Source organism: Equus caballus, chromosome 10, assembly GCF_041296265.1.
Source record: "Equus caballus isolate H_3958 breed thoroughbred chromosome 10, TB-T2T, whole genome shotgun sequence".
Lineage (NCBI taxonomy): Eukaryota > Metazoa > Chordata > Mammalia > Perissodactyla > Equidae > Equus > Equus caballus.
Window position 1 is genome coordinate 21,101,860 of NC_091693.1, and position 24,115 is coordinate 21,125,974.

The 24,115-nt window shown below is 44.8% G+C and overlaps 1 long non-coding RNA gene and 1 pseudogene across 2 annotated transcripts; one reads left to right on the forward strand and one right to left on the reverse strand.

The window, feature by feature from the left end:
* Nucleotides 1-4,448: 4,448 nt before the first annotated feature.
* On the reverse strand, nucleotides 4,449-22,988 carry LOC106781556 (uncharacterized). 2 transcript variants are annotated; one of them, XR_011422494.1, is made up of 5 exons: nucleotides 22,715-22,988; nucleotides 18,537-18,677; nucleotides 15,347-15,540; nucleotides 4,680-4,742; nucleotides 4,449-4,587 (listed from the first exon to the last, which is right to left on the reverse strand). It is a non-coding gene; the product is annotated as an uncharacterized lncRNA (long non-coding RNA). The 2 variants fall into 2 exon arrangements; XR_011422495.1 differs by lacking the exons at nucleotides 4,449-4,587; nucleotides 4,680-4,742 and adding an exon at nucleotides 12,829-15,060.
* LOC102148743 (myeloid cell surface antigen CD33-like) lies at nucleotides 4,988-12,981 on the forward strand (annotated as a pseudogene).
* Nucleotides 22,989-24,115: the final 1,127 nt, after the last annotated feature.

Genomic DNA, 24,115 nt, shown 5'->3' on the forward strand with positions numbered 1-24,115 from the left:
GTAGAGCCATGTAACTGATGAAAACACATGAGGCAAAAAAGGGCTGATTCACACAAAGAAGAGAAGGGGACAAGGAAACATGTCTGTCCTTGGTGATCCCAACATAGCAGGTTTAATGAAGAGGCAGGAAAGTAGTGCAGACTTGATTGGAAAAAGTTCAGGATAGAATTGGAGGAGGGGAGAGAGGAAGAGTGGTACTTACAACGCTTTGAGGAGTTTTGCTCAAAAGAGGAACAGAGAAATTGGTCTGTGAAGGAGGGTTTTTCTATGCATTCTCCCTGGAGACAGCATCTCTCTGATTTCCCACCTGTGTTAGCTTCCTTGGGCCACTGTCACAAATGACTACATACTCTGTATCTAAAACAAAAAATTTATTCTCTCACAGTGTTAGAGGCCAGAAATCCATGGATATTTTCCTTCTGTCTTTGTAAGTTCTTGACTGAGACTCCTGTAACACAAGAGAGATTAACAAAAGAAATGCAAACATATGTATTTAATGTGAGTTTTATGTGGCACTGGAGCCTTCATAAGGAAATGAAGAGCAAATTAGTGGTTAAAATTGAGTATTTTCCTGCTAGATCTGATGCAAAGTGGAAAATCGTGCAGAAATAGGATAGGACAATGAGTGTGAGCTAAGTGCGGTAAACTGGGAGAAACTGAGCAAGCCCTGTTCCTCAGATTCTTCCTTGATCTTAGGAGATAATATGCTCCTTTCCTCTGGATACAGGGAGGGAGCATCTCAGTGAGGGTTAACGACCTGCTTCAAGAGAAGGTCAGAAAGTCCTTCCTGCACATGATGTTTCTCAAATTCCTCCAGCTTGAAATAGTCAATATGCAAAGGTGCCACATCTTGGGGCATCTCCAAAGACCCTTTTTCCTTATAGAGGAACATTTTCAAGGTAGAGGGATTAAGACCCAGGTATCTGGGGTGGTTGCTCTTCTAACATGACCTTTTGCACCCTTGAATGCCCCCATCTCACTTGTGGACCTTGCCCCTTTGAATCTGCTTTTCTATACTCTTTCCCCTCCTCATGTTTTGTAAAAGCCATTATGAAGAGACTAAGTGTTACAGACTGGGAGAATATATCTTCAAATATATATCTAATGGTGACTTGTATCTGGAATATATCAGAACCCTCAAAACAAAATGTAAGTAAGAACACAAACAAATGAATCCAGTTAAATGTATATATTAAAAAACAGCTACTCAACAACAACAAAACAAACACCCTTATATAAAAATTGGCCAAGGATTCGAATAGACATTTCTCCGAAGATGTATGAATGTGCAATAAATGCAGGAAAATACGATCAACATTCTAACATTAGGGAAGTGTAAATTACAATCACACAGTGAGGGCTTCCTTTCACACCCATTAGGATGGCTATTTTTAAAAATTAACTAAAAAGCAAACAAAATTCAAAACAGAGACAACAAGAGTTGGCAAGAATGCGGAGACCGAAGAACTCCTATGTTTTCCTTTTCAGATTGCAAAATGTTGCATCTGCTGTGGAGAATAAAATGGCAGTTCCTCAAATGATTAAAAACAGAATTATTATGTGGTCTTGTAATTTCATTTTTGGATGTGTACAAAGAATCGAATGCAGGAACTTGAACAGATACCTGCACATTCTTGTTTGTAGCAGTATTACTCACAATCACAAAAAGGTGGAAGCAACCCGAGTGTCCATACACAGAGGAATGGATTAACTAAATGTGCAAAACACATACAATGGAATGTTATTCAGCCTTAAAATGGAAGGGAATTCTCACACGTGCTACAAGGTGGTTTGAAGACATCATACTAAGTGAAATAAGCCAGTCACAAAAGGAGAAATACTGTAGTTTCCACTTAAATGGAATATCTGGAGTAGGCACATCCACAGACACTGATATAAAAGAATGGTGGTGGCCAGGGTCCTGGGCAGGAAGAATGGAGTTATTCATGTAATGGGCACAAAGTTTCAGTTTGGGAAGATGAAAAAAGTTCTAGAGTTAAATGGTGGTGATGGTTGTACAACAATGTGGATCTACCTAAGGCTACTGACCTGAAAAATTAAAAAAGGTTAAAATAGTAAAATTTTTGTTACGTACATAATACCGTGTAATAATTTAAAAAGAAGCCAAAGAATTAGACACTTCACCAAAGAAGAAAAAAATGGATGATGAACAACCACATGAAAACAGGCTCAACATCACTTGTCACTAGGAAATAACAGGTTAAACCTGGGATACAATATACATCTATTAGAGTGACTAAAAGGCTAAACATCAAGAAAAATAAAACAAATTTTGGTAATAGCAAATGCTAATAAGGATGTGGAGCAGCCAGAACTCGCACACATTCCTGGGAGGAACACCAGTGATACAGCCAATCTGAAGAACAGTTTGGCAATTTCATATAAAGTTAAACCTACATTTTCCATACACCAGAACACTCTGACTCCCAGGTGTTTACCCAAGAGAAATAAACTGTATGTTCCCATAAAAACCTGCATGTGAATATTTATAGGAGATTTATTTATAGTCACTGCAAACCTGGAAACAACCCAGATGTTCTTCAGCTGTAAGTGTATAGAAGAAGGAACACGTTGAAACAATGGAGTATCAGTGAGCAATTAAATTGAGTAAATCGTTGACACATACACCCAATCAGATGGAGAACCCTTGAATGCATTATGCCAGGTGAATGAAGCCAGACTTTGAAGACAATATTTTGTCTGATTACATTACAAAAAGGATGGAGAACAGATCAGCATTTCTTCAGGGGTTATGGGTGGAGGGAGGATTTGGCTCCCCAGGGACAGCACGAGGGAACGTCTTGGGTGAGGGCTCTCTTCAGGATCTTGACTGTGGCTCTGATTACATCTGTCAAACCTCATAAAGTTGTACATGATAAAAAGTGAATCTACTGTATCTAAATTTAAAATGAATTGAAAAACACAAAGATATTCCATTACACGCCAACTACAATATTAAAATGTAATAGACTGATAATACAAAGTGCTAATGATGGGGTGAGGCTGCTAGAATTCTGGAACATTGCAGATAAGATTGGAAAGTTGAAAACCATTCTGAAAAACACTGACAATTTCTACTAGAGTTAAACGTGTGGTTACTCTTTGAGCTAACAATTCCCCTCCTTGTGTGTACTCATGGGGATGAAAAATGTCCGTAAAAAGACTTACGCCTTAATATTTATTGACAGAAACTCGAAAATCTCAAATTTCTGTCAACAGGTGAATAAACACATGACTATACTGTGCCCACAGAATGGAACTCTACACAATAATCAGACATTATGAACTACAGAAATACGCAACTGGGATCCATTTCAAAAATAGTATTGTTGAGTGAGAGAATCTAGACATACATGAGTACATTTCCAGGCAATTCTCCAGTAGGCAAAATTAATTCACCAAGATAGAGAGTATATCAATGGTTACCTGGGGTGGAGGTGGGAATGATGAGCTGAAAATAGGGTGGGAAAACTTTTTGGGGTAGTGGAAATATTCTATCTCTTGATCATGGAGGTCATAGCTGGGTTGTATACGTTTGTCAAAATTCATAGACAAGTTACTTTCAAGTGGGAACATTCTATTTTACATAAATTACAAAGTTCATTAAAGAAAAACAATGAGAACTCACTGAACCTTCCAGTCCATGAACATGGTATATCTTTCTTGACTGTGAAACCAGTTGTATTGAGGTTTCCTTTATGTGCCACATTCTTACTTTTTAAATAACCTGTATCAACTATTATTTTAATGATTGTAGACTCAATTCCTTATATTTCAAGTGAGGGTGCAAAGTCTCTCTCTGTTAGGAATGCTGACAGAACAGTTATCTCAATAATCCTGTATTTGAAAGATTTTACTAATCAACGGTGGCAAATGTACTTGTGTTACAGGTGTCAAGAATTTCCACGATGCATACGACACAGAGTGAGATGCAAAACCACATGAACTGAACCTAAATTTTTAATTGTAGCTGTATGTTCCGCTCATGTTTTCTTGAAATATCGTGACTTGTGAGCCACACATAACTGTGAGAAGATGCTTTACATGATAGGAAATGCTAATCTGTATTATGAGGATCTAAAATAATTCACTCCTGTCCACACGTCACTCAACGACACTATTCAGGGAAAAGGAATTTCCACGGCACTGACTTGCAACATGTGTTCTCCCTTTTGGTTTACTTGAAAAGGCTACATGTTTTTCCTTTTGGAGATGCCATTGTAACTTCATGAATCAGCATACAAGAAGCAAAAAAAAGAACCTCCCATACTCATATTTTCAAAAATACCCAACTTGCTACCAGGACACATGGCCAACTCACCAGTGACTGCAGCTTTGAAGCCTGACAGGACTGGGCATTTGAGGAGGAAGTGACTCCACTGGGTGGGAGCATCTCACAGGCTTGCAGCAGGTCAATTGTATCCCTTCTTGTCTCTAGCATCCCCAACACGGAGATACTCAGGAAGTATTTGGAGAATGAATGAATGAATGAATGAATGGTTGGCTGCTGCCTTCATATCACCTAGGACGCCATCTCTTCTTCTGCCTCAGATGCTTGCACAGACCCTAAAGAATCTTACACATGGCGGAATCAGCTCCCTGGTGTAGACAACAGGGCTCAGAGAAGCACCTCAGATGAGAGGCCCTTAGAGACTCACCATGTCCCACTGCTCAGATGTCCTCAGAGGTCCTGGTCCAGGCTCCAGTGCAAGAGGGAATCCCTGATATGGGGACAGAACACTTGGTCAGCTCCTTGTCTGCTCCCCTCTGGGTGTGTCTCAGGGTCTCTGGGCTGTGTGGTGTCCTCAAGCTCTGTGCAGAGAGGGAACGAGCTCCAGGCTGCAGTTCCTCTTCTGTGAAACGCTGACCTCAAGTGCTCCTCCCAAGCTTCCTGTGGGTCTCCCTGCAGCCTCCCCTCCCACTCCTCTTCCCCTTCTCTTTTCAGTCACAGGACAGACGTCCAGATTCCTCCATCTGAGAGATGCTGCTGCTGCTGTCCCTGCTGTGGGCAGGTGAGTGGGCCAAGAGGAGAGGAGGTTGGCAGAGCAGGGGCTGTGTCTGACCATCATTTCCCACCAGGGACCCTGGCACAGGATGACAGATACCAGTTGGAAGTGCAGGAATCCGTGACGGTGCAGGAGGGCCTGTGTGTCTCTGTGCCCTGAGTCTTCTCCTATCCCAGGAAGAAAAGGACTTACGCTGCCCCAGTTCATGGCTACTGGTTCTGGGAAGGGGCTGACACATTCAAGGATGCTCTAGTGGCCACAAACAACCCAGAGAGTAAAGTACAGGAGGAGACTCAGGGCCGATTCCACCTCCTCGGGGATCCCCGGACCAACAACTGCTCCCTGGACATCAGAGACGCCAGGAGGAGGGACGATGGAAAATACATTTTTCGAGTGGAGAGGGGGAGTATGAAATGGACTTACAAATCTAACTCTCTCTCTCTGCATGTGACAGGTAAGGAGTGGGCTCCAGGAGAAATCACAGGGAAAGGACGTGGGGACCAAGGCAGGGCTGGTATGGGAACCCCCCCCTCCAGGATTTGGGGGAACAGTGTGTCAGGGCTCAGAGGGAGGACCTGGACCAAACCCTGAGGCTACGTCAAGGCCAAATCTTAGACACTCCCTCCTGATTCCTCTCTCTCTCATCATCACCAGCCCTGACCCACACACCTGACATCCTCATCTCGGGGACCCTGGAGTCTGGCCACCCCAAGAACCTGACGTGCTTTGTACCCTGGGCCTGTGAGGGGTACGCCCCCCATCTTCTCCTGGACAACAGCAGCCCTCACCTCCCTGGGCCCCAGGACACAACTCTCCTCAGTGCTCACCCTCACCCCCCGGCCCCAGGACCATGGCACCAACCTCACATGTCAAGTGAAGTTCCCTGCAGCTGGTGTGACTGTGGAAAGGACCATCCAGCTCAACATCACCTGTGAGTGCTGGGCCAGGATGCCCGGGTCCCTGAGGGGGTGAGGAGGATGGCCAGGCTGAGGACGCTTGATGCTTTTGCCCTGGCGTCCTGTCTGAGTAGGGGACCTAGAAGGGCACAAGCCCTGTCCCTCCAGTGATTCCATGTGTCCTGGGGGTGGGGAGATACCTATATTTTTCTCACCACAGCCGCCCCACTGAAGGGGGAAACCTCTTATTGTCCCAAGTCTTACAGAGAACCCAGAAATCGGCGTTTGCCTAGGGGATGGCACAGGTAGGGAGGAGTCCCCACCCACGGCGCATTGATCAGGGTGGGGTCTCTCCCAGGTCGGGTCAGAGCTGGACTTTCAGAGGTCAGATGGTGGGGCTGGGGAGGAGTGGCCGCAGTTAGACATGAGAAGCCCCCATCCAGCCACATCCCCCTAGATCCTCCAACTCTCGTTTTGCTTGGATGACCCACAACCTCCTCCATGGCCATCCTTAACATGCTCTTTATCTTCCTCCAGTCATTGAAAGTCTTGGGGGGAACTTTTTAGTAGGCTTTATTTTTTAGAGTAGTTTTAGGTTCTCAGCAAAATTGAACAGAAGTTAGAGAGATTTCTCCTATACCCGCTGCACTTTCCCACACACGCAACATCCCCCCCAGAGGGTACAATTGCTACAAACCATGAATCTTCATTGTCAAGTCACTATCACCCAAAGTTTGTAGTTGACATAAGGGGTCACTCTTGGTGTTGTACATGCCAAGGGTTTGGACAAATGTACAATGATATTTATCCATCATTATGGTATAGTACGGAATAATTTAATTTCCCTCCAAATCTCTTTGGGTCCTTTTTTGACTGTCAATCTTCCAACCTCACCCTCACCTCTCTCTGGAGCCTGGCTCCCCCCACTGCTCTATTCCCATGGATAATGGTATCTGGTCCCCTCACTGGACAGTGAGTCCTGTTGGGGCTTTCTCAGCAGCACCCACCAAACTGTTGGCAGGTGAAGCCCAGAGACACATCCCTCACCCTCGGTGTTGGGTTCCCAGGAGGCATGGCCAGGCAGGGCCAGCAGAGCTGTCTGTGTCTGATCTGAAGGTTTGAGAAATCCCAGCTTCCTCCACCTTCTGAAGACATGAAACATCGCCTTTGATGGGGCCCATGGAGGACAGGAGAAGAGATCCAGACACCCTCCCTGGAATGAGGGAAGGACAAAGCCTTTCAGGATCCCATAGGACTCTGCATTTTTTTTCGCTCTCTGGATGCCCCCAGTGCCCAGAGACACACTCTCCTGCTGTAGCCAGGTCACGGGGCTGTTGCAGAGAGACCCTGGGTGAAGAAAGACCTGGGTCCTAGATAGAGATGGAGTTTGCTGGACATGCCTGTTGGAGATAGACATTGTCACATGGACCATGTTGTTCTGGAGAAGGCTGAGGTCCTATGATGGGTGGGAGAAGCTAGGGTCTGAACCATGGATGGGAGGGAATGTGTGCCCTTATCTCCCTGCTGCAGATGCAAGGATTCATATCAGTTCACCAAGATTGGAATTCACTCCAAGTCTCTTTTGTCTGCAGGGGAACCTGGGACCATGACTGGTGTGATTCAGGGAGCCATTGGGGGAGCTGGTGTCACTGTTTTTCTCTTTCTCTGCCTTGGCCTCATCTTCTTCATGTGAGCTTGGTTGGCTTTGGGCCAAGAGAGAGAGAAGAGGGACCTGGAGGTGTTGTGGTGACCCAGAGGAAGGGTGGGGTGTATGGTGGTGGTGAGAATTCAGCTGGTAGCCCCTGGGCCAAGCATGAATGTGTTCCCAGCCCTGGTTCCAGATGTCCAGGAGCACGGGAGGAGACCTTGTTACAAAGTCTTGTTATGAAGGTTCCTGGGCTTATACCACCCTCATCCTGCCTTAGTCCCTCACTCCAGCCTCAAAAGAGTGACCTGTGTCAAAGATCCTGGTGTCTCCCATCAGAGTGAAGACCTGCAGGAAAAAAGCAGCCAGGACAGCAGTGTACGTGAATGACATCCACCCTGCCGTTGGACGAGCTTCCCTGGTGAGTGACATGGGCATCCTAGCACTCAGTCTGCTGGACGCACCTCCCCAGGGTGGCTGACAGTCATGCTCCATTAGACATTTCCAGAAATACGCTCATCACTTTAATACTTATTTGAAAATGTAGGTGTTATTATTATAGTCATGCACTATACAACGTTTCAGTCAAAAATGAACCACATACACAACAGTGGTCCCATAAGATTAGTACCACACAGCCTATGTGTGTAGTAGGCTATACCACCCAGATTTCTGTAAGTATACTGTATGACGTTCACACAATGATGAAATCACTTAAAGAGGCATTTCTTTGGCTGTATCTAATCGTTAAGCAATGTATGACTGTATTCAGCTATGTGAGGCCAACAGATTGAGAGACAGTCATTACTCGCAGTTCCCAAGAGGAGGGGGAAATGCCACACCACACAGAGCCAGTTGAGGAACCAGTTTATTGTGTTTTCCATGGGAAAGGCAAGGTGAGGCAAGGTAAGCAGGCTTAGGACTGGCTAGTTTGAATAATTTCAGCTGGCTCTTGGGAGAGGCTGTCTCCAGTTCTTTGGTACCTGGTCCTGCGGTGACTAGAGTGGGAACATAGTCTGGAGTGTAAGAGCTTGATACAGGAAGTGGTTTGGGTGTGAGCGTTGCACTGGTTCACTTGAAATATGAAAGGGAAGATTGCAGGTAAGTCTTTTACTATCTGTAGAAATTCACTAGCTCTGGCAGGGACAATTCCAAGATTCAAAGGCCCCAGATGTCAAAACATCAAGAACACATGGTTAATACATGCTCTGATATACTTCTCCTGCTGGACTATCCACCTACGTGATGCTCATATCCCTGACACCCAAAGAGACACCTGCCTTGTCCCACCCCAGTCCTCCATCACCTCCCCCTGCACCCATAAGCTGCAATGCTTGTCTGTGCTTCTTCTAAATACAGCTTAATACAACCCCTCCCTTGGACTGAGCTCCCCTCTTAGTCCTTATCCTGCTGCAGTCGTCCCATCTCTCCTCCCCAGCAGATTAGCACTACTTCCATCATGAAATGCACTGCTCCTCCACACTTCCAAAAGATGAGCATCCAAGGAACTTAGTCTGGCATTTGGGGCAGGAAAACCAGAGTGCTCTTCAGTGCTTTGCTCCTCCCACACTGACCTGCTTGCTCACCTCAAGCAGAGTAAGCTTCCTGCATCTCAGAATCATTGCTCGCTGTCCCCTCTTCCTCACATGCCTTTATCAGCCTGTCCTACTCCTGCTCATCTGTTGAGCTCCGAATTTCATTTATTTATTTAACCCTGACCAATGTGGACCCTGCTATGAGGGTATTGAGTACATGGTCAGCAATCACCCAAGTATTCATCTACTCCATCAGCAACTATCTCCTGCTTGTTGATTGTTCTGAGGGCTTGGGTAATACCTGTATTTTGAAAAATATGTATGTTGCAAATGTAAAATGCCCCTACTTTCAAGGAATTCCATTTATTGGTGAGGGGGGTGATAATAATGAACAAATAAGTAGTGAAAATATGCAGGAAATAAGTGCTCTATAGGGAAATGAAATGGAACGATGGGGATAGATGGTTCTAGGGGCTGGAGTCTCTGAGAAAACACCTTCAGGAAGTGAAGGAGTGTTGTGTGAGCCCTGAGAGAGGATCGCTGAGGGCTCTAAACAGATGGAACAGCAAGTGTGATGGTTGTGAGGTTGGGGCATCTCTTATACCCTGGAGAAAAAGCAAGAAGACAGTGTTCCTAAAGCAGAGTTACGTGGAGGTGTGGAGTGGGTAACAGTGGGAAGGAATGAGGATGGGGAGGTATGGAGGCTGCATTTATCCCAGAGTCCTGCAGTTCAGCATCATTGCTTGTGTATTTTGAAAAGATGACAACTTCTGTGTGTGGCTCCTTTACAACTCACACAGGACACTTCAGTCCTGACAATTCTGGCATCAGGCATTTGGTGTTTTCCCCACACCAAGCAATTTTTTGTGACACCAGCTTGGCCTTCTACAACTTAGCTCAGTTCTGACACTATCTATCTGGACATAGCATCAAACCCCACAGGTTAAGTGTTCAGTCCCACAAGACTGCTCCCCCCCCCCCACCACTGCAGACACCAATCTCAAGTTAAAGTTGTCACCAGTGCTTCTGATCAACTGGCTACAAATCAGAGTGTCCCATGACTCCCTCCTCAGGTTCAATTTATTTGCTAGAGTGGCTCACAGAATTCAGGAAAACAGTTTGCTTACTGTATATCAGCTTATTATAAAAATGTGTGATACAGGATACAGTTGAACATGCAAATGAAGAGATGCATAGGGCAAGGTAGGTCGGAAGGAGGGAGCTTCCATGTCCTCTCCAGGAGTGCCGCTCTCCCAGCACCTCCTTGTGAGTCCAACCTGGAAAATCCTTGAACCTAATACAATTTGGATTTTCAAGGAGGCTTCATCACGTAGGCACGATCAAGTATTAACTCCATTTCCAGCCTGTTTGTGCTTCTTGGAGGAGAGGGGATGGGGCTGAAAGTTCCAAGCTTCTAATCATAGCTTAGTCTTTCTTGTGACAAGCCATTATCCAGGAGCCATCCAGAGTTGCCTCATTAGCACAAAGGCACTACCATCACTCAGGAAATTCTGAGGGAATTAGGAGTTTTATGTCAGGAACCAGGATGAAAGATCAAACATTAAAACAGGAACTGGGGCAAATCTATATATCTATATCTATATCTATATATGCATCTATATCTATACTAGGTAAATGTCTTAGAAGTCATAGATGTAAATAGATGCAATAGTTGTCCCTAGATGTCAAAGTTGCCTCTATTGATGTCATATATGTCCATAGATATCTGTAAATGTTAATGATGAGTCCAAGGGCGTTCATAGATGTCACAGATATTCGTAGATGTTATAGATGTCCATAGCTGTCAAAAATGCCTCCACAGATGTCCATAGACATCATAGATATCAAAGAGGACTCCACGGATGTGCATAGGTGTCTAGGTGGCCATAGATGTCTTAGACGTCCATAAATATCCAAAGATACCAAATGCACTTCCACCGTGGTTGCCTTAAGCAACTTAAGGAATTGAATTACCAATTCCTGAAATTGACAACTCTACAAGAAAAGCACATTTTCAAGAGATGATCAAACCTTATTTTCATTACTATAAGGTGGAGGTGCTCTAAGATGTCCAAGTGAAAGTGACAAGTGTATTACCAAAGTTTGGAGCTCGGGATAGAGGTCCAGGTGAGAGACACAGAGGTTTAGGAGTCCTCCACACCAAGGTCTCATAGTGGAAGAAGCCACAAAGAAGAGAAGGGGTCCATGGACACACCCCTGGAATCCTCCAGCATTTAGAGTCAGGGGGATAAGGTGGAAACAGCAAGAAGATCACTGATAAAAAAATAAATGCCAAGGAGGGTGTACCGTTGGATGCTGGTGGCAAGGGAGAGATGGAGCTTCAAGAAGGAGAAAGCACTCATTAGTTTCAAATGCTACTAAATCCAGTAGGATAGGGTTTGAGAAGTGACCATTTAAATTTTGCTAAGTTGTATCAAGTTTATCTTGGCAAAGCAGACCTGGTAGCCTTGTGGAGGCAGATATCTTGATTGGAGTGAGTTCAAGAGAGGATTGAAGGAGAGGAAGTGGAAAGACTCTTTTGAGAAATATTGCGGTAGATCTAGAGCTGAGAAATGAATCCACAGCGAAAATGGTTATACTCCTAAATCCCTTCAACTTCCTGTGTGAGAGCACTGTGTTTTGTTTTGGTGAGTTGACTCTTGATGGGTTTCTGGATGAGGATTTTCAACCCTGACTCGCTTCTCCAGAGACCAGAGAGGGGCTGGAAATGCATTTAATAATTGATCATGCCTCCATAAAATTTCCAAGGATGGAGTTCAGGAAGCTCCTAAGTTGGTGAACACGTGGAGGTGCTCTGAGAGTCTCACTCCTGGAGAGCACTTGGAAGCTCCATATCCCTTCCTACCCAGCTCCAAGTAGATAGTGTCAGAATTGAATTCAATTGTAGGACACCCAGGTGGCATCACACAGAATTGCTGGTTGTGCCGAAAAAAACCCCCACACATCTGGTATCAGAAGAGTTGTGAGTGTGATAGTATTGCGAGGCTAAAGGAGAGACACAGAAGAGGAGAAGTGGTTTTCATAAACAGCTTCCTGTGCATCCAGTGCACATAGGAGACCTGAGAGAGACCAGGATCTATAGTCATGTGACCTTGGGTAGCACCTAACCTCTCTGAGACTTAGCTTCTGTCTCTGTAAAATAATAGTATTTTCCACATGGGTCTGGGTGAGTGTCCAGAAGAATTGGAAAGCAACCAATAAGTACTTTATTTGTGGGATAATGGAGTAAGTGGAATCTTAAGAAATTTTTGATAAAAGAATGGAAGAATGAATGTGTTCTGTCAGAATCGAATTCACTTCATGGACCCTCTCTGCCTTCTCCCTGGCCACCACCCCACTACTGTGCTCTGATCCCCTTCTTTGCTCTCCACAGAGTCACCAATGTGAGTCCAAGTTAGACAGAGCCACTGACTCGACCACCTCTGTGGGGACCTCCTCTCCCTTGGGGATGGAGCCAGAGCTACATTATGCCTCCTTCAGCTTTCACAGGATAAATCCTCAGGAGGGCACCTAGAGGACCCATTGAGCAGTCAACGGGAGCATCAGTCTCAGCCAGAGCATCCACATCCCCTACAGGAAGGGGGCCCAAAGGATGAACACTGGAGACTTTCCATCCCCATAGGCAATGAACTTATAAACTATTATTTGTGAGTTTCCTGCTATACTGGAACTATATTAGGCTTTTCAATCAGAAAGATGAGGGATCAAATACATGGCCTTTTATTTATTAAGAATATAACATCATGCAAGCCACCTTACCCTTCCATGTCTCAGTTTCCTGCCTTGTGAAATGGACGTAAGAAGTCCTACCTCACAGGTTTGCCATGAGGATTAAATGAAAATACATATGGAAAACATCCAGCAGAAGTTCTGTTACATTGTAAGAGTTTTGCGCATCCTGGCTCCTTCTCCCTTGGACAGAAAGGCCTTAGTGACATTTCTCCCAGAGGCCGGGTGTGCTCTGTCCCAGACACCACGTCAGCCACATGTCAGTTCTCTCTCTACTCAAAGCCCTCCCGTGGATCTTGCCCTGTCTTGACCTCCAGAGCCACCCCTCTCCACTTCTGAATCTTTCCTCTCCATCCTGCCTACCTAGTACTAGTCCTGGTTAGGCAAAATCAGATATTAACATTCAGAAAGTTTCCTAAAACTCGGGGATGACCGTATTCAAAATACTTCTCTATCTCCTTAACTCAAAAGAATAATTTACAAGCTTCTGAACTTAACATTCCTTGTCAGTGTCAGGGAACTTCTTTTTGAAAAGGGCCAGATAGAAAATATTTTTGGCTTTGCAAACTGTATGGTCTTTGATGCAACTATTCAACTCCATGATTGGAGCACAAAAGCAGCCATAGACAATGTGCAAGTGAATTAACGTGGCTGTGTTCCAACAAAATTTTATTTGCAAAAGCAGGCAGCCCTTGGACTATGATTTTCTAACCTCTTCTAGGTTGTCCTTAATTTCACCCTGTCTTCTCCATTGCCATTTCCTAACCCATCAATATCTCAAGACATTCTCTACATGCCCCCTAGCTTATTCTTTCCTCACTGACTTTGTGTATCCACCTCGCTCCTCCAGGAAGGCCCACATGTCATCACTTGGCTGACACCTTCTTGTCCTTCAAAATGAGCTCAGGTGGAAGATGGAGGGAAGCAGAAGCTCATAATCTTCCTCCTAAAAAAGCATCATGTTGGGGCTGGCCCCACGGCATAGTGGTTAAGAGCACGTGCTCCACTTTCGTGGCATGGGCTTCACAGGTTCAGACCCCAGGCACAGACTTACACTGCTCACCAAGCCATGCTGTGGTGATGACCCACATACAAAATAGAGGAAGATGAGCACAGGTGTCAGCTCAGAGCCACTCTCCCTCAAGCAAAAAGAGGGAGATTGGCAATAGGTGTTAGCTCAGGGCCAATCTTCCTCATCAAAACAAACAAACAAACAAACATAATATTGTTATTTTAGTAAAAATCAGTTTAAACAAAAAGAGCCCAAGATTTGCCAGCAGCACCCAACACATCAAAGAGACAAAGCGTTGTGCCATAAGTTAAAAAAATTACCCTTAGATAAACAAGTGGAAGATTCTGATGTAGCGTAAAAAATGCTGATACCTAACACCCCTTCACCCTGCCCTACATCCAGAAGTGAAAGTTGAGTCAGATCTGTTTATGATAATGTCGGTGTGGGTCATATGGATCAACCTGTCTGTTGAAAACTTTAAAAATGGATGGTTAGACTTACAATCCAGACAAGATGGCGTTGACGCATTGTTCCCTGTGTCTCCTCTCTATCCACAACTATAAACCCTGTAAATGGTGCAAGAGACAACCAAAAGAGAATTCTGGAAGGTGATAAGAAGAAGGCAAAATGGTTTTGGACCCCAGGAAAGGAGGAACAATACAGAGGCAGGACATCTCTGTCCCCTACCTTACAGAGTAAGGGCACTCAGGCTCACCATTTCCCAAATCCTGACCAAGAAACACAAGGTAGTCAAGTAGACTCATTCCTCTCCTGGATGGAAGGGGTGCCCCTCTGACAATATCAGGCGAGTCCAACACCACTGGCGAGGGGGATCTCTTGGAGCCAGAAATAAGTTTCCAGGAATTGCTTAACTTCCCCGTCAGGCCTGAGACTATCCTCTCATGAACAGAGGCACTGGGGCAGGTGGACAGAATGGGAGAAAGGGATCCAGGCGTAGTGTCTGATATTCCTGACCCTGATACTCAGTTTTCTCCTTTGTCCAATGCAAAGACTAGCCTTCTCACTTTCATAGTAGAATTGTTTTGTCTTATTTTTTAGTGAGGTTGGCATGATGCAAGCTACTTAAAGGAGCAGTACAGAGACCAGTGAACAGAGAACCTTTGCAAGAACATCCCGTTGCTCTGTGGCTCAGCCAGGTGGATTGGACAGACATTATCCACAGGAGCGACAATGCCTGAAATTGAAGAGGCTATGTGGTAGAAGGAGCAGAGAGAGGAGAGCAGCACCACCAACTCCTGATTGTCTGCTCCCCCCACCCCGGCTCCATTCATCCCCACCTCTTTTCCCTCCTGACCCCAAACTGGGTTCAGGAGCTTCTGCTCAGGCTCCTCTGCAGAGATGGGAGGTACCCAAGCTTCAATCCAGACCCTATTTCAGCACCACAAACAGCACCAGCTCCCCAGTCTGGGTCTCCCCAGGGCCCAGAGTGCATGGAGCCCCCAGAGGGGCCAACCACTTACCAGCCCCCAGTGCAGAGTGGGAGGAGCCTGGGAAAGGGTCTGGTGACATCCAAGGTCAATGATGCTGGTCAGGGATGTCCAGGACCTTCCAGGGTGTGCCACCATCTTCAGACTAATGTTCTGCATCCACCTTCAGGTGATAACAAGGGATTGAGTGGTCCTATGAGTTGAGGACGGTTTAGCCAGGAGTTTCCCTAGTAATTAAATGGAATAACATAGTAATTCTCTGGGCATTACTGATAAGAAAGCATTAATCACACAAAGAAGGGGGTCCTTATGGCATTTTACATCCGTTGTGAGACCTTGGGAGAAAAGAAAACTTTCCTTTTAACTTTGTATCGGTCCCCTCACCCAACCTGAGCCCCGCCCATCCCTGCAGGGATGATTTTTGTCTTTCTCCATCTGAGCTGATTTTCAATTTCATTCTGCAACAGGTTTTTCCTCTTTGTATGTTTTCTGACATTTCTGTCGGGGGCCTTCTGGTCTCTTAGGAGGTGGTCTCAACCCCTCCAGGGCTCCCACCCTAACTCTGCCCAGGCACTTCCTGCAGTTACTAGCCCAGGATGTCCTGAATCCCAGAGTCAGGAAGCAGCAGGAAGTCTGGCTCTGATAGGGATGGAAACAGGAACTTCATGCCCTCTCAACATTCCCCTATAAGTTCCCCTCTGTTGGTCTTTATCCTGCTCAGGAGTGCCCCCTGGGTTTGGCTTCTTCCTCCCCTATGACCTCTCCATGATCTACTATGTCAGGTGATCAGGACCCTGCCCAGATAACACCCTATCTGAGACCCTCAAACACCAGAACGTTGTTCACCAGCTGGTCACTTCCAGAGCCTGCATTCTACAGTTCTATGACCTCATTCTAGTTTTTCCTGGAAGGGTTGGTGGCTTCTGGAAAAGAAGGGAAGAGAAAAACTTCAACTCCTTCGCCTCTCAGGACAAGTGAAAGTCCTGGACATGGGAGCTTGAAAGGAAGGGAAAGAGAGAGGGACACCAGAATCATTGCCTCCCAAGCCTCTCTCCCAACCCCTAACCCACCTCTGCACATCAGGGAAGCACCTTGCTGAGTGGGTCCTGCCCTCACACAGAAAAACAAACAAACTTGTTCCCCTCTCACTTCTGGGCTCCCAAACTATTCCCTAAGGTTGTGTGTGAGTAAATGCTGGGAGAGGAAAGATATATGTATAAGTAATTTCCATCACCAAATGAAAGTAGTATTTTATGCAAGATACTTCTACCCGTGTATTTACCTGTGTGTAGATTTGGGAAGGCTGTCGTTCAAAACAGATCCATCACCTGCTACATAATTTATCACTACTGCATGCAAAGCAAGTTTACAGTGCTTGTGAGAGATGCACATTCTTGACTCCAAGGACTCACTTTCTATAGTTGGAACTTAAATACACAGTTAAGGAAACTCATCTTCTCACCTGCTTTCTGCCCCCCTCCAATCTGTTCTGTTCTCCATGGAGGACCCAGAGTGAATTATAGAATCCCACCCATTTCCCTTTTCTGCTTCTAGCCCTCTAGTGGCTCCCGTTGGCAAAATGGAAATAACCAAGATGCTTTAAGATGAGCCCAAGTTGTTACATGGTCCATGTTATTTGGCCCAGGGACCTGTTTCTAATGCCTAAACAACAAAGCCAACTAATGCACAGAGGCACACACAAATCTGTACATTTATTCTATCAAAGGATTATTTATTTTAAAAATGGTAAAATTATGACTCTCACGTAGATATAAAATGAACATATGTTAAGGATTTTTTATTATGGTAAAAAAATAACATGAGATATCCTCTTCACCAGTTTATAAGTGTACAGTATTGTTAATAATAGGCACAATGTTGTACAGCAGATCTCTAAAACTCTTTCCTCTTGCATGACTGAAATTTTACCCATTAAACAGCAACTCCTCATTTTATTTAACTCATTAATGGGAGAACCAGGCAGAAAAGAAAGAAGCACAAATTTATATGAAGTAAAGGAACGTGAAATGAATTTGTTTATGCATGTGAGACTGGTTTGGGGGAAGGATTCAAGCAGCCCCCAGTGGATAGAATGCACGTGTCTGTGGATGTGAACTATTTGCATTGTTAGTAATTGTCTGAGAATTATAACATTGTAAAATAATTCAAAGGTAAGAACATACTAGATAACTCAAGAAGGGAGTGCTCTAAAGAATACATAGTTTTCCATTGGAGGCAACCAGTAATCTCATTTTGCTTAGTCTAACTTTCCTTACAAGTCATAAAGAAAATATTTATTGATCACCTCATATAAGCCGAGTATTTTTCTAAGCAGAGTAGATTCAGCAGTAAATGGAAGAGATACAAGATCCTTTGTGAAGCTTACATTTTAATGTAAGATAAGCAAAGAATAATTAAGTGTCTTATACATTATGTTGACTATTGATAAAGTGTTTGGACAAAAACCAGGAAAGATATATAGGGAATATAAGATGGATTATACTTTCAATATGTTGCCCATGGATATTACCATTGAAAAACTGACATTCATGTATTTCCACATATGTACACATACAGTAGTCACTTACACAAACACATACACTCCGCTCAGACACACTCACAGAGAAAGACCATGGCCACACAGCCACACAGACACATACACAATTCAAATGCACACACAGACGCACACACCTCAGACACAAACACAGAAACCACAAACACAGATACACATATACATGCAGTCCAAAGAAATACAAACATATACCACAGACACACACATTGAGACTACAGACACAAACACACATGCATACACATAGACACACTCAGGCAACAGATACACAAAACGAGGCGTCATCCATTGGTTCCCTGGGATGATTGAGGCCCTGATTCTCAAGGCAACTAGACCTAATGTCCCAGCAGGAGAGATAGTTCAGGAATGTCCTCTGACTCTGGGCCAATTTTGGCTCTTTGGTCGACAATTTCATTCTCAGAACCTGCCTGCCCTGCACACTGATATCACCATACTCCTGTCCCTGCTGACCACACACAGTCCAGCAGACTCGGCAGCCTCACCACCCGGGCTGCTGACCCGTGCCTGGAGCAGCACTTATGTCCACACTCAGACTGACCACCAGGGAATGGAAAGGGAAGTTGGGACCATCTCTCAGACTTTGGACAGACTGAGACATCAAGACAGGACACGTGAGAAGGGGAGTAGACTCACCTGAGAGGAGTGGGGAGCAAAAAAGCAGGGGCAAAGAAGAGTGGGCTCTGGGCCCACAGCCAATGTGAGAGGCCCAGATGATATGTGGCTTCAAGAATGAGAGAAATCAGCTACTTCCTCCAGGATCCAGATCAAAGTATTCTGTTTAGTAAGTACAAATAATATCTCACAAGGTCTTCTGAGAAAATATATTTTAAAACTTTTCCTGAAAAATAATAGTTAGTAAGCATTACACTATTACAATAACTACTTTTGAAACTGATGACCCTCCCCGTGAGTTCCTGCCACTCCATTTTCTCAACCTGTCTACGTAAGGTCCAATACTCTCCTGGAATCTTTCTCTCTTCAGGTCCCTGTCAGTCTCCTGAATCTTAGGCCCAATGGTCTTTCTTATAGTCTCAGTGTCCTTAATTCCCTCAGGCAATTAGAGACATCCAGATATGCAGAAGAGTCCCTAAGGATGAACCAGGAAGCAGAGAGAATCATAAGAGAACCCCAGCCCACTAATCAAAGGGTCTTCTTTCCCCCAAATCCTTTTCTTTCAGGCAGGCCATATCTTCTCACCACTCCAGGTTATGTGACTGCTTTCCTAGTCTGAGTCTTGGACCCCATGCTTGAGGGATCAGATTCCTCAGAGCTGAGTGATTTTTGAGATCCGATCCTGGCCCGTGGTTCAGCACCATGGACAGCACCCCCCCCCCCCCCCCCCCCCGCGCGCCACGCCCCGCCCCCCCGCCCCCGCCCCGTTGTGTCTATAATCTGTCTGGGAGGACAAGCATCGCCTTGAGAGCTGATCCACCTTCATTTCTCTCAGACAAATTAGTTCAAGATAAGACTGCAAGCAAGGGAGTGTCCACTATATCATAGCAAATAAAGGATCTGGACACATACTTCATTATTAGGTCATCACCCAGTAAGCCTGGGAATTTGGCATCAACTACAAATGCTGATGTATCTGTTGATGTTTGATGTATCCTGGAGCTTCTGTGACCATCGAAAACCATCCAACTCAGTGGCTCCTGTGAATGTTGGGCCAGGACTTCCAGGGCCCTGAGCACAATAGGGAGTCCAAGGAGGGTTCAGAGCTTGGGTCCTCAGTTTCTGGGGACCAGGAGCAAATACACATACACAACTACTTTATATATAACAAGAGCTGCACTTCAACGCAGTGTTGAAAATAAGGCCCTTTTGATAAATAGTGCTGGATCCGCTGGATATACATATGTGAAAAAGTGAGTCGTAACCCCAACATAACACAATGAGTGAAAATCCAGTACTAACGGCTTAGATATCTAACTGTAAATAGTGAAAATTTAGATATCTTGGGAGAAAACATAGAAAGCGATCTGTGTATTCTTGGGAATATGCAAAGATTTCTTAGATAGGGCAAACTATTACTAATAATGAAGGAAAAGATTGATAAAACTGACTACATCAGAATTAAGAAACTTTTCATAAAAGATATGATGAAGAAAATATGTGCAATAAAAATATCCAAGAAAAGACTTTAACGCAGAATAATTCAGTATTGGCTGAGAATTGATAAGAAAAAGATTAACAACCAAATACAAAAATGGGAAAATGACTTAAGCCCTTCACAGAGGAAGGTGTTCAAATTCCCTGTACATATATGAGAAAGTCTCTCAGGGCCACTAGTCACCAAGGAAATTCAAATTAAGCACACAATGAAATTCCACTTATCTTCATGATGGTTAAAATGAAAAAAAAAAAAAAAAACCACCCTGGAAATACCAAGTATTGGCTGGAATTGACAACACTAGTGGAACTCTCACATACTCAAGTTTGGAATGTAAATTTCATAACCACTTTGGAAAACTGTTGGGCAATACCTACTAGAACTGAATATGCACATACCTTATTTCTGAGACATGTTGCTTTAAAAGATATACCAAAAAAGTGCATATTTATATCAAAATACATGTTTATAGCAGCACTCTTCAGAATAGATCCAGAATAGAAATAACCCAAACATCCATCAAAAGGAGGCAGGTTATAGAGCATACGGCATATGCACGCAGTAGAATTCTTCCAGCAGTGAGAATGAATGAATTGGTGACATGGGTAACACTCACAACAAAAAGCGGATCACAGGAACCAGACACAAAAGAATACGTACTATAAAATCACATTTACATAAACATCAAAAACAAATAAAACTAGTCAATGAGATAAAAGCCATTACAGTGGTTACCTTTTGTTGGATGGTGGGCGTAACTCAAAATGGGCTTGGTGGGGCGTCTTGATCAAGGTGGTTTTTCCACTGTGTTAGCATTATGAAAATTGATCAAGTTTGTCTCTATAATCTGAACTCTTTCTCTATGAATGATTTGCTTCAATGTATTTTTATTTAAGAACAATATAAGAAGATATTTCACACACATAGATGCTAATTATTTTGTAAAGTTAGACGATATCTAAAAATCTTGAGAAAAATATAATTTACTGAAATTGTCTCAAGAAGAAGTGAAGAAACCAAATAGCTCTGTATCGATAAAAGAATTGATTCAGTAGGAAACATCATTTTCCAGGGAAAAATTCACTGGCAGCTTCTAAATGTACAAGGAAGAAATATTTCCAACTTTCCATGAATTCTTTCAAGTATGAAATTTACACCGCCCAGGACGACTTTTGGAAGTGTTTTGTTTTCTCTAGACTTTTACTGAGTTCTTCAGAATAGGGAAGCGGTAATGGCTGATCTCCAAGAGCCTCCTCATCTCTGACAGCTGTGGGTCTGAAGTTGCACTTATGTGCACAATTATCCTCCTGTTCATATTCACTGGCTTCCTGTTGTGGTTTACTCTTTTTTTCCCAAAACCATCCTTTCCATACCGAGGGACCCTGGTGACCAGACTTTCCCAGGGCAGTGCCTGGTACTTATGCTTCAAGAGATGCTTCTGCTGGGGGCCGGGCCCGGTGGCGCAGCAGTTAAGTGTGCACATTCCGCTCTGGCACCCCTGGGCTTGCCGGTTTGGATCCCAGGTGCCGGCATGGCACCACTTGGCAAGCCATGCTGTGGCAGGCATCCCATTTATAAAGTAGAGGAAGATGGGCACGGATGTTAGCTCAGGGCTAATCTTCCTCCAAAAAAAAAAATTATGTTAAAAAAAGAGAGATGCTTCTGCTGCTGGGAGTGCTGCTGTGGTCCATATTGTAGGAAGATGAGTGGACCAGGAGCCAGAGGGGTCCAGGATGGGGCGTGAGCATAGAGTCCGAGTGTCTCTCTCCAAGAGCTTTGGCTCTGAGTCCAGAATATGACCTTGACGTGCAGGAGCTGGTGATGGTGCAGGAGGGATTGGGCAGCCTTGTGCCCTGCACCATTTCGTACCCCAAGTATTACTGGATGGATTCTGACCCAGTTCATGGCTACTGGTGCCAGGAAGGGGCCACTTCTGGACAGGTTGCCCCAGTGGCTACAAACAGCCCCAACCCATAAGTGCAGCAGAAGGTCCAGAGACAATTGCCCCTCCTTGGTGATCTCCAGACCTACAACTGCTCCCTGAGCATCAGATATGTACATAATGGGTCCATGGGAGCACACTTCTTTTGTGTGGAGAGAGGTCACTACATGGAATACCATTACCAAAATCAAAAGCTGTTCCTGAATGTCACAGATAGGGTAAGTTTCAAAAAAGAAGCATTTCCCCTCATCCAAATTCGTGGGAGTCATCAAGGACCCTGGGAGGACCCAGCACAGGGGGTTCCCCTCCGGAAACTGAAGTCACCCCTTTTCTCTTCCCTAGCCTTGACCCAAACACCAGAGATCCATGGCCCAGGGATGCTGGAATCCAGTTACCTTGGAAATCTGACCTGAATCACTTTTTGTTCTATTCATGCCCTCAACAGACTGGATGATGCAATGCCTATTGGGGAGGGCAATATCCTTTGCCAAGTTCACCAATTTCAAAGGCAATCTCATCTAGAAGCACCTTCACAGGCACACCCACAAATAATATTTAATCTGAGCATCCCATGGCCCAGTCAAGTTGACATAAAATTAACTATTACACTGGCCTTGGAGGCCAATATAGGGCATATACACAAAGACTGACAGACACACAGCTGGTCATTGGGCATTCTGAGTACTGAGATGGAACATTTCCTGCCCTTCATGCTGGGGAAGATGGGGCTCCTGTGAATAAGCAAATGTTCCCACTTACCTGGTCAAAGAGATCCTGGGACAATGTCTCAAGGAGAGCGATACAAGGGATGTTATTTTCCTGGATCCTTTGCAAACATCTCTCTGGACTGTCTATGTCCTCTTGGGTCCACAATCCATGTACAGAGGCTTGATGGTCCTTGTCCCTTGAAGGCCAGCCTGTGGCTTTCCCCAGCATACACCTTGCTTCCTAGCTGTTGAACAGCTGTCATGCCAGCAATGTGAGCCAGCAAATCAGCGTTGATGTGTGAGAACCGCATAGCACCTGCCCCTCTGCTGACGCTCAGAGCCATGTGGCTTCTGCTTCAACTCCTCCCTTCTCTTGTGGCCAATTGTAACGTGGAAAATAGGGAAGAGGATTCTGGGAAATGTAGTTCCAGCCTGGCAAAGCCTCCACAGGCATCTTCACTGAAAGCTTCAAATCACATTTAAAAGTCATCCTTTAAATACAGTATGTGGAAAAATTCATCAGGTGAGTAAACCTCCAACTCTACGTTTTCTGTCTTAGCTGTGATTTGTGCGGCTACTGTTTCAGTTATCTCTTGGTGCACATAAACCGCACTAAATCTCAGTGGCTCAAAGAATCAATTATCTGAACTCATAGTTCCGTAAATTGGCCAGCTGGGCAGTTTCACTTCTAATTTTGCTTTGGGCTCTTTCAGACAATTGATTGGACTGGTGGTGGGGACTGGGGCTGGACGTCTGACTCCTCAGGGTTCCTCTATGTAGCATCTCTCTCCATCAGAGTCCCCTGGATCACTTACACAGAGGCCCAGAAATCCATGCTGCAGAAGTGGAGGCTGCCAGACCGTCTTCATGTCTGAGCTGTATGAGTCTCAGAACATATTGTCCTCCATATTCTATTGGTCAAAGCAGTCATGGCCCCAATCCAGGTTCAAGAGGAGGAGAGAATAATAGCAAACTTCATCTTGTAATGAGAGGGGTAACATGTTTGTATAAAGAAGGGGTGGGAATGTTTGGGGTTATCTTTGCAGACTAGACTAGATTCTGGGTGCTCCCAATGTTCTATTTCTTGGAGGATGTTCATTTTATGATGAATCACTGAGCTGTTCCTATGGGGGCACTTTTCTGGACGTGTCTTATATTTCCCTCCAAAAAATGCTTCAAGAAAACTGACATGGGTCTGAGGAGGCAGCACCTCCCAGGATTCCCACCATTTCCTCCCAGCCCCGTCACACAGTTAAAAATAACCTTCTGTAAATTCAGGCGCATGTGTCTTCGTTCATGAAATCCTCACCATCTCTGAGGGTGGACGACACCCAGGCTCCTCCTGCAAATCCAAATCATAGGAGGAGAGCCAGCTCAGGCAAAGACCTTGAGGCCAGCAGACTCCACCATGCTCTGGAGCAATGAGGAGAAGCGTGGCCCCATGAGACGTCTG